Raw genomic sequence first — 12,671 nt, 5'->3', positions numbered from 1 at the left:
CAAATCGTGACTGACTGAGTAACCGGGGTAGGGTGCTTGGGTTGTCATTCTACTTCGCGTCAAAAGGTTGTGTGACGTGTTGGGTAAAACTCCGCTAAGCGGAAATAAATAATTTTAGGAGTATGTTGGGCTGAGTAACCGGGGTGGGGTGCTTGGGTTGTCATCTCTCTTCGCGTCAAAAGGTTTAATATATTCCTAAGTAAATAAATAATAATAAAATTTTAAAAAAAAATCAAAAAAGGAAAAAAAAGAAGAAAAAATAAGTACTAATAAAGTTGCACTTCAGGGACTAAAGGAGGAAATAATTAAGGTGTCTCAGTAGGTTTGGTAATTTACCTAAATGGCATAACTCAAGTCGATTTTAATTTTTGTGTGAAATAATTGGAATACTTTTTCTGTTTTACTTAAAGCAAGCTTAGAGGTCTCTTTATTTTTCATATGCGTTTTTAACTAATTTTTATGAAACTTTGGAGTGGTATTTCTTTTATGGCAGAATCTAGCTTTGACAGTCAATAGGAACCATACTTGAGGGCAAGCATGGGCTAAGTAGGGGGAATTTGATAATACTCTAAAATGACGTGTTTTTAAATATTAATCATGTGTTTATTTTGAGCTTGAGCCTACTAATTTGAGCTATTTATGTTTTTTTATCTTTTAGGGACAAAATTGGAGGCGAAAAGTAAATTCAAGGGAAAAAGAGTCAATTTGGAGATTAAATGGGCCAATATGCAACGTGGGACAAATATGGTGTCAAAAGTGCGAACATGGAAGGCACAAGGACTTAAAAGCAAATAGAAGAGATTTTATTTTGGAAGACTCTATTTTATTTTATTCTATTAGGATAATTAATATTAAGATAATTATTAGGATTATTCAAATTTAGGATTTTATTTTAATTATCTTTGTTTATCTTTAATTAAATGTATTTATCTTTTTAGAATTTAAGTTCAATTAGACTATCTCCCTAGCACTATAAATAGGGGGTGAAGTGACTCTATTTGGGGGCATCTTTTTTTGTAAACACTCTCCCCCAAAAGTCTTTTGTTCTTTCATATTTCTTTTCAATAAAATTTCTTTTTCCATATTTTTATTTATTTGCTTTCCCTCCATTATCATGAGCCACTAAAAAACCCTTCTAGCCAAAAGTTGTCAATATTTCCCCAAAAAGGATTCTTGAGGCCTAGAATCCGTACTTAGCCTTCTCGCCAAGTATTCATCGTTTCTCCGCACTACGGGCTGACGTTTCCGTCCATGGCCCTTAAAAAGTAAGCTTTTCAGCATATGCAAAGGCGGCCGCTTTGTATGTTTTGGAAGGACTGCATAGTCGGTTCATTAACTTACAGTGTCAAAGGTTGGCGAGCCAAAGAGACAAAATGGCGTGGGATTCGCCATTGAGAAGCGTTGATCTGGCATAGATTACTGGCTAGAGTCAGGTTCCTTAAAAATCGTAAATCTAATCTTTGGAGCTGGTGGTCATAGGCCTCCTCTTCCACTATAACTGGCTTACTTGAGTCGAGAAGGATCATCCAAAAGCCAAGGATTAAGCCCAAGGCGGAATGAGACAACCGGAGGCTGGAACTTTCCTATAAGAATTTCTTTTCTCTTAAAACTCTCTTTATTATTTTTATTATTTTTGTAATCATAATTTCAGTAAACTTTAAATTCTGTTTTTATTTTATTTTCGCTTCCAAAATCAATTCTTAAATTCTGTTTTTTATTTTTTTTCCAGGAACGCAGGTTTTCTTGGGCACGATTCTGCCCAGGATTTCGAGAGACAAGCATTCGTATAATCTGGTCCCTGAGGATTCGACCCTACTTCCTTTTTACTATTTCTTTTTCATTATTTTACAGGGAATAGGATATTTTTGGTGCTCTCAACGACCGCATCAAATTTTCTTGCCCCTAACTCCGTCAAAAATTTTGGACAATGAGGTTAAGGATATTACTTTGATAGAGAAAAATAATAAATTGATTATATTGGTGAGCCCATTTCCCCCCTATGATTATAATTTCAAACTTATGTATAGGGTTTATAAAGCATCATCTTTTGGTGGTATGAAACTTAAACTCATGACCGTATAACCACCATCAATTGGGGGCTTGAGTTATACTTGAACTCGTAACCGCATAACCTTCGTCAATTCGGAGCCCTACTTATACTTCAACCTGTGACTGTATAACCACCATGAACTAGGAGCCCGAGTTGTAATGCGACATCTTCTAAGGTGATGATACACTCCCCAAACGGTAAATGAAATGTATGGGTCTCCAAGTGCCACTGCATCACCCTGAACTCAAACATACCTTAAAACTATCATAATGTCTCCTTAAAATTCCAACACAAACAAACTTTCCCTCCCAAAATTTCAACACTCAACAAAAAAAATGATAATTATATTATTAAATGAATTTTACCTTATTATGAGTGAAAATTCATAATGGTGATTACTTGGGAATCTAAAAATGGTAGGTGATATCAGGTTCATGACTGAAGAAGGAGTATGCAACCATCGATTTTAATTCTTTGTTCCGTTGCCTGGGACATCTCTCGATAAATGTTGCCAACATAGCTGATCATCAACTGAGTTACCCTGTTTCTTTTAAGTCGAATAGTTGTAAGAGTCACCTTAAATGTACTAAATTTCAAGATTTATCTGGCATCGTTAAACCCCAATTAACCTTAGAACGAATGCTCGCGCCTATTTTTGTCTTTCCATGGCACTAGCAGAGTTGTCGATAAAATTGAAATAGTCTTCTAACCATTTCATCTCTATCCGACTACCACTAAACTTGTCTGACACCTTGCCTAATAGTTGGTCGCAAATTGTGCTCCAATCGCCAACGTCCACTACTCTCGTAATGATTGTCTCATTAATCATTAAACCGAGTTGTAACGCTACATCTTCAAGTGTAATTGCGCACTCACTGCAAAGAAGATGGAATGTATATGGCTAGGGTCTCTATCTTTCCACCAAAGCGTTGATAATTGTAGGATCTAATTTAGTCCCCCCGATCATACGAGACACATGTAAGAATCTCGCATCTTGCAAGTGTTGTTCAATAACACGCGGTGCCCTTACTTAAATTGTGTATGCACGTCTCGATAATATGATCTTCAGGTTGATTATATAAACATAAAAGATTCATAAAATTAATAATGTTAATAATTAAAATTTAAAAAATTAATAATATTTTCTTATCATTTGCAATTGGATGTCGAAAATGTGTTTGTCATCCAAACAAATAAGAGGCATTGACATTTTTAAACTTATAAAAATCAAATAAAATCAAAGAAATTATGAAAAATAAAATTAATACAACAAGAATTTTAGAGAAATTGAATGAAAAATTGATAATAAAATAGTTGAAAAATTGAAAGAATATGATTTGAATGCAAAAGAAAAAAAATGAGTTAAATATATATAGCAAATAAACTAGTTGTTAGAAAAAAAAATTAGTAGTTTAAAAAAAATACCATTGGATTATTTAACCGTCAGAAAAAGTTACTATCGGATGAAATTGCGTCCTTTTCTGTTTCTCTCTCCAAAATCGGCCTATTTCCCTAAATTTAAGAAAAAACAGCCTAATTTCCTAATTAATTTTTAAAACCAGTCTTTTTAGCTAATTTACCCGTTTAAATATGCTTGAAATTTAATTTTTTGTCTATATATTTTAATATTGAGTTTTTCTGTTTTTTATTTAAAAAATTTATTTTTTTGTTTAATTTTACCGTTAAAGTTAGCAGTATCAAAGATAAATAACTATTTTATTTAATTGATTGTTTTTTTAGAGTACAACTTTGACCCATGAACTGAATTGACATTTTGTCTTAATGAACAAAAGATAAAGAACTGCAATAATTAATGTACAGGGGTTTAGAATATGATTAAGATACATTTAAGCATTTGGCACGTAAATTTATATCCCTCTGATAGATATAGTGCTTTATGTGTAGTATTTTCGTCTATGTACACTTCTAATTTTTCAAATAGATTGATTAATAAAACTATTCATGAATTACATTAATACCCTTTATATATTATCCTCACATGGCTTTTGCATTTAAAGGAGAATAGAAGCAAATATTAGCTTTCTGGTTGTCTAATGTTTCACTAATACTAAGCGGTATTATATGGTTGGATCATAATACAGAAATATATCTTATATTAGTAGACGAACCTAAACATGTCATTAGTCTAAATTGAAAAGGAGCAAACCGATTGAAAGACTAATATGTCGTTTATCAAGTTTAGTTGCGGAGATATTTTGTATTGGGCATTGGAGCAGATGACTCTTAGAAGATATAAACATAGATATGATTGGCTAAATTGACAATACATTGAACAAGGCCCAAGAAAAATAGATCTTGAATCCGTTTATGGATTTATCCACTTGTGATGTTCATAGTACGACATACCTTAATCCTGAGTGGATGATAGATTATGTATGCATGACTCATATACTTTGATGTAAATAAAAGCTTGAGTTCAAATAGATAAGGAACTAAAAGTTAGTGTATTAGTATGTAGCATCATTCACAATAATGGAATTCATAGCCCAAGACATAGGTAATTGATATCCTCTCATTGGCATTACATGATAAATGAAAAGTAAAGGTGGTCATGGGTCGTTTGCTTTTGTGATAAATGACTTAATTATTATATGATAGTAATTGACTTTTCATGAAAAAAAATGTAATTATTATCATGAGATAAAATAAGATCATATTGGGAGAACGGATTTATCCCAATGGGATTAAGGATATCCTATGAGGGGAACACACTTATGATACGATCATTGGACAAGTACTGATCGAATAACTTTCGTAATGGTATATAATTGGGGAGAATTTAGTCAAGGTACTATAGTGGAATGACTTTGTGACTAAATGAGTTTAAAATTAATAGATGAAAAATTCGAACTTAATTATAAATCATTTAAGCCTTAATTACATATGTCCAATCGGTCCCTCCTCTAACTTGTTGAAATAAAAAATGAATTGTATGTTGAATCAAATGAACAAAATGAATAAAAATGATAAATTTAGAGAATTGGGTTACATTCAGAAATGAATGTAGTTTCTCACTAAGTATGAAAATAACCTGAGAATTAATTTAAGCTTTTCGAATTATTATTTAATTAATTGAAGTTCGAAAATAAAATGAAATTAATTGGTTATTGTGAATCCATTGAATGTAGAAATTAAATATATTTTCTTATAGATTCTTTTATGGTAAAGTTGTAATGATTTTAACAGAAATAGAATCAGGTTGAGAAAAAAAATTACTTTATTTAAATTAATTTAATAAATAATGTGTATTTTCTCATAGATGTGGCATTCTTGTAATTATCAACATGTTTAGGGATATGTATGTGAATGAATGTTTGTTATTATTTTATTATTTATATGATAAAATAATTTTGCCAAAATTATGATTACTAGAGTTTTGAATGTAATTATTATTAATTTTTGGGTATGTAATTAGATCGTGGACTATTATCTCCATACAGGATTTATTTATTTTATTATTTTAGAATAATTTATGAGTCAGAAACGGAAATAAGATTTATGTAACTAATATTTTTGGTGAAACTTGGAGAACCGAGATGCATCTAGGCTGACCAAAATGACATAAACTTGACCCAGCAAAACTAGCAAAAGATTGATGGTTCAGCAGCGAAGGCTATTGGTCATCTGACAACCTCACTAGCTTCTATTTGAAACAATGTTGTTCTAGTTCGTACCCTGCGTATGTATTCCGATAATACATGTTATCTTTCATTTTAGTTTCTAAAAGTATTCAAATGATTAAAAAAATATCAAACCAAGAATTGCCCAAGTTCATGACTTGTTTACACCAATCTACATTCTTGAAGTCCTTATGAAAGTTAACCGCAATGTCGCGGGTGCAATAAACGGATCTCCACCGAACATCGGAATGACTAATCGCGAAAATTAGCCCCTTCGATCTATCCAAAATTACGCAAATGTTATCTTTTCTAACAACATGCCTCCACAAGTTCACCAAGAAAAATTGCCACTATTTTATGTTCTCGGACTCTACAATGGCAAAGGCTATCAGTAGTATGTTTTGATTACCATATTGTGCAATCTCAATAAGGAGAACTTGCATATATTTCCCTTATAGTTTAGTCTCATCAATCTGCACAAGTGACTTGCAGTGGGAAAAACACTAACGCATGGATCAAATGTCCAAAACAAGCGATGGAAAATTATTTTCCTTAATTGTAGTTCGTTATCCAAGCCGTAAGAAGGCAGCGTTTGCAAATCAATTATAGTCCTTGACACGTACTCTTGCATTGCGGCTAACCACCCCTGAAGTTCACTGTACAATGCATCCTAATCTTCGTACAACTGCTCCATCGCCATCCGTTTAACCCACCATGCTTTTCTGTATAATACTTTGTACTAAAACTGAGTTTGCATATTGACAATTAGGATCGATATAGAAATGTTGGGTATGTCTTTCAGCAATGACATAATGCAATTATAGATTGTTTTCGTATCAAGTTTCTGATGGTCTTGTGTCATCCGTACAGTAATGCATGAATGAGGTCAAACAAATTTACGAATCTCCCATAGTTGTTGTAACACCCTTCACCATTATTCAACACTGGAATAAGGTTATGGAGCATTATTGGACTTACAACACTTTTAAACATACTTTTCATTTACAAATTATAAATTTAAATACATTTCAATCACAATCAATCATAGTGTCCCTTAAACAAACCTACAAGGCCTTAAACATGCATTAAGAATGGTTTGGGACTAAACCAGAAACTCGGGAAATTTTTCGAGACTTAACAAATTTTTTCTTAAAACAGGGGACACACGCCCGTGTGATTAGGCTGTGTGTCTCACACGGTCACCAGACACCCCGTGTTATAGGCCGTGTGGACATTCAGAATGAGAGCACATGGTCGTGTCCCAACCTGTGTCCAAACAAGTGAGGTTACTAACTTGGGTCATACGGCCAACCACACGTCCATGTGCCATTCGAAATGGCCACACACCCTGTGTGCCAGGCCATGTGCTAGGCCGTGCCAAAACAATAGGGTATACTGACTTATGCAACATGACCAAGTCACACGCCTGTGTGATAGACTGTGTGCAAATTAGGGAGTATACTGACTTGTACCACACGGTCGATCACACGCCCGTGTGTGAGACCTTGTGGAGAATACTGGCTTCATTTCAATTTCATTACCAGGGGACACATAGTCGTGTTCATAACTGTGTATCATACACGGCTGAGATTGTAACACCCCTAACTCGTATCAGTCGTTGGAACAGGGTTACGAAGTATTACCAAAATTTTCGGAACAATTTCTGTTAACTTATGTCATATTTCCATATCTCATATTTCATTCTATGGCAACTTATCTTTAGTTCATGTTTAACCTTGTCAGAACTTTTCCCGTTGAATTTATTTGAAATATCGATGGATACTCATACAGTACATTTAAAGTGTACAAGTCTGTAATCCGTCAATTTGTATCCAGTGGTACCCCTTTAGGGCACATAATACATATCAGGATGCTCATCCGGGCTAAATCTCAGGAAGTTCACAAAAGAACTTTTAAATCAGGAAACTCATAATTGCTCACAAAGAGCCATGTAACAGGAGCACCGGATAGCCATGTCTCGGAGACTTCAAGCGAGCCATGTCAAGATGCTCACAAAGAGCTGTATTTGTGCCCGCAACGTATGCAGGATCACAACCGATCGAATCATGTAATAGGATGCTCACAAAGAGCTATAGTAGTGTGCAACACATGTAGATTCACTACCAATCAGGATGCTTGCAAGAACTATGTAGCAGGATTACTAACCTAGGCTAAATCCTGTCTACAACATATAATCAGTGAGATCAGGATTACCAGTCCAGGCTAAATCCCATATCCAACATATAATCAAGATTACCAGTCCAAGTTAAATCCTGATTTCAACATAAGATCAGAATTACCAGTCCAGGCTAAATTCTGTTTTTAATATATGCTCGAGAAAGCTTATATCAGGATTACTCGTTCGGACTAAATCCTTTTTGTAATGAGGTTAAGGATTACTCTTCTGAGCTAAATCCCATCAGCAACACATGCAGGACCTCATTCCATATGGGAAATCACCTTTATCCATCGATATTCAATATTCAACTAGCACTTGTCACTTATCGGGCATTATCATTTATCGGGCTTTGTTGGACATATGCGAATAATTTCAAATATATTCATAGTATTTATATAATTTATATGTACACATCCAATACAAGCATAAAAATATACAAAATTTAGTTACACGAACTTACCTGGCTAAATTGTAGAAATACCAAGATCCAGAGGTATTTTGATAATTTTCTATTTTCCCCGATTTTCACCCAATCTTAAATTAATAATTTCATTCAAATTATTAATTTAAACAATAAAACAATTCATTTCCTTCAATTTGGTCATTTTTGACATTTTTATAAAATTGCCCCTAAAGTTTTACTTTTATTCAATTCAATCATTGAGCTTAAAACATGTAAATTATCCATTTTTAATGTAAACCCTTACTAGCTAAATATTCATATATTTATTTTCATCCTCCTCCTCTTCATTCCACATCCTTAATATATATATAATTCCACTATTTACTTAGATGTTCATGCCAAGCTATCCACTTGAGTCATAGTCACTAAATTATTTATATCTTGAGCTACAGAATTGCAAATTAAGATCCGCTTGATGTTTTTGAAACTAGACTCAAATATATTTCTTCCATAAAAATTTCAGAATTTATAATTTAGCCAATAAGTATAGTAAAATCTTTAGATTTATCCCTGTTCTACTATTTGACAGTTTTAACCTTTCTTTACTAAAAATTAATTATCTTTTAGTACGGGGTTTGAATGATGTTCTCATTTGTTTCTCTTGAAAATAAACTTATTAAGAATTTAAAAATATAAATTTAAACTTAAAAATTTTTTATACAATTTTTAATGATTTTCCAAAGTCAGAATAGGGGAATCCGAAATCATTTTGACCTTGTCTCACAAAATTTATTATATCTCTTAATTTAAAATTCCATTGCTTACACCCTTTCTTCTATGAGAAACTAGACTCAACAATATTTAATTTCATATTTTATTCAAACTCTAATTCGATTTACACAATTTTTGACATTTTTACACAATTTCCCCTAATGTTTCATATCTTTTGCAATTTAGTCCTTATTTCATAAAATCAAAAATTCATGTAATTTAACCACAACCCATGCTAGCCGAATTTCTCTAGTAATCATATTAGTCCATATTTCTCATTTATTTCACATTTCTACCACAAAATTTACGTATTTCTCAATTTAATCCCTATTTTTCTTTTTCACTAAAAATCACTTAACAAAACTTATTTAACTATCAACAACCATTCAAAATCTATCATCAATCACCAAAACTCATACATATTCATCAATGGTAACATTCAAAATCGTTAACAGTTTTGCAAATTAGCCCCTGGGCTAGCTAGTACTAGTGTCATGGGTTGCGAAGGGAAACTTGCAACCATGACGGACTTGTGCGATTTATCGCTTTTGAGGGAGGTCATTTGGCCCAATCAGACTGGTCCAGTGCTTGGAGAGATTGAAAGCCCATCTCCGGAGCTTGGAAAATATGGAAAATAATCTTCAAAGATATGCTTGGCAAATATGGAAGGGGATCTTCAAAGATATGTGATCCTAGACTTTAAGGTAATCTTTAGAAGATACGATTCTGTAATCTTAGAGATTTGATATCTTGATAGCTTTAGATCTTAGCCATTGATGTATTCTGATCTGTACTATTGATATTGGGAAGGCTCAACTATAAATAGAAGCCTTTCCCCCTTATTGTATTCATTCAGTGATTAATAGAATTTTGAAAGCATTCACTCAAACTTTTCTCTCAAGTGTTCTTATTTTTCTGTGGCTTTTGTTCATCTTTTGAGATCGTTCTTACTTCGTTCTTCTGCTGTTCTTCGTGGGTTCTTTAGAGGAGTTCTGTTGAATCCTCAATTGTTGCGATATAGGCTGACTTAGGCGTTTTTGAGCGGAGAAATGCTTAAGGCCGCACGGATTGCTTGGGAAAGCTCTAAGTCCGTGACACTAGCTGCAACAATATTAAAAACGTAAAAATTATTAAAAAGGGGACAAAACATATACCTAATTGCACCAATTTGCCTTAGCTGAATGAAATGGAGAAAAATAGCTTATCTTGCCCTAGAAATCAGTTGGAGAAGATGATAATGGAATAAATTTGGTTTTATTTTATTAACCTTTATTAACCAAATTACAAAAATAACCTTAATGAACATTAATTATTTCAAATTTACCAAGCCACTATCATCCATTATCATGTTAATGGTCTAATTACCACTTAAGGACCTTAACTTTAAGGTTTTATAGCTATTAGACACCTTTAGCTATTAGAACCAAAGTTTTACGCTTTATACGATTTAGTCCTTTTTACCGAATTGAACATTCAAACGATAAAATTTCTAAACAAAACTTTCACACAATCATATATTCGTGTTGTAGACCTTAAAATAATAATAAAATAAATATTTTGACTTCAGATTTGTGGTCCCAAAACCACTGTTCTGATTTGACTAAAAACGGGCTGTTACGGCCTCTGGATCAATGTTGCTCGTACTCGCCAATTACAACATTCTGTAGACCTCCACACTCTCCAATATTTAATGTCAGTTTATATATGACGATTTTGTAGTCCACCTACATTTTCATGTTATACCGCTTAATGGCAAATACGCATTCCTCCTTGTTTGCGAATTGTTGAATTATGAACAACTCTTCTGATTCAAAAATTGCCACCAACATGTGAGAATATATTATATCTGAGTACTTGAGGAACTTGGATGCGTGCGCCATATTGGGATCTATGCTCAACATGCGAGCCTCAGGGTCATTGCGCATGGCAATAGCATGAGTCGGGTTCCCGAGCAAAAGGGTGTATACATTATCATCATCGTCCATGCCTTCATCATCGATATCATCCAATACCTCATCAATATTAGGGTCATTAAAATCTTTACCCTCATGATCAGAACAACCATCATTATTAGGTCATTCTTCACCATCTGCATCGGTATCAATCACCAAAAGATGTATTTGTAAACAGAGACCAAATTTATAGTTCTGCCCACCCAACATTCATATCAAAGTCAAACTCATTTACAGGCGATCGCCTATCGACAGACGCTCTCAAAACCTCCAGATACAGGTTTTGAACTCCATATTGTTGATTTAATGGAGTGACATTTTAAACAGGCTCAACATTTGCTAACTCAATGAACAACTCAACAAGTTCAACCTTCATGTTCCCAGTTGAGCAATAAAGTGTGATCATAGTCTCCAAGTCTTCATCATCTACAAATTCCATCTCCGTATATTTACACAGATTTAATGAAACTGGAAATTTGTAGAATAGTCTATACATCCTCCTCCCACAACGTCAAACAATTTTCGCACTAATCTTTTGTTTCATTTCATTGACTTTTACATTATTGTTAAACGCCATTCCTATTTACTGACGAGATTCAAATATACAACCTATTGGTGTTTGTAAAATTACACCCTCAAAATGAACATATACAAAGAATCGATTATCCATCTTCGATACTAAATCTATAAAATAAATTTAAAATAAAAAATATTAGTTTCTATTAAAAAATATGTAGCAATAAAAATACACTTTATCAAAAAAAATAACTTGCATCTTATATTACTATAAAATATAATATAATATAATATAATTACATACAAATAGTTACAGACTAACCTTATAAACTCGAATTTGATTTTTGTAGTCTACAATGAAAAACAAATATGTTGATCTTCAATTGTTAATTTCTAATAGCTCTTTTTTTCTTTCCTGAATTGTTCAACCAATTTTTTTTCTCTCCCGTATTGCTAAACATATTTTTTTTAGTTATTTTTTCTACCATTCTACTAAAAAACATTTTTTTTCTTTTCAACAGGGGATGGGAGGGTTTATATAATGGGTGGTGCTACTTGACAACGTTGTGAGACATGGATTTTCAAACTAGTGTCGCGCCTAACACATCGATAGCACCAATAAAAAATTATTTTTCCAGTTTTGCTGCTTTTTTCACTAGCAACAAATTTTTAAATAATTCGATGCCACCTAACACAACAATGGCACCGATAAAAATATTTTTTTATTTCGGTTTTTTACAGGTTTTTTTAAAATATAGCTAATGTTGTCTGACACACTGGCGACATAATAAAAAAAATTTCCACCGTGTATACCCATATTTTCACTAGAATTTTCAGATATACATACGAGTGTCGCCTAACAAAGTGACGACACTAAAAATATATATATTTTAAAACCTAATAATTTTTAAATGATTGCCCGAAAAGTAGGACGATGATGTTGATATGTCAAACGACACTAACGATCGTTGAAACAAACACCCCATCTTTATAAATAAATTTTATTGAACCCATTTTTATAATTTATTAATTTTTTAATATTATTTTTATAAAAAAAATCACAAAACTTAGGTACATGGAAAATTGGTGATGTGTAGTTTGTTTTGTGTAACAAATCTACAAAAAAAGAAATGGCAATTCAAGAAATCATAGTTAGAGA

The sequence above is a fragment of the Gossypium hirsutum genome, chromosome A13 (genome assembly GCF_007990345.1).
Source record: "Gossypium hirsutum isolate 1008001.06 chromosome A13, Gossypium_hirsutum_v2.1, whole genome shotgun sequence".
NCBI lineage: Eukaryota > Viridiplantae > Streptophyta > Magnoliopsida > Malvales > Malvaceae > Gossypium > Gossypium hirsutum.
The sequence above is the reverse complement of the archived record's forward strand: the minus strand, read 5'-3'. Positions refer to the sequence as shown.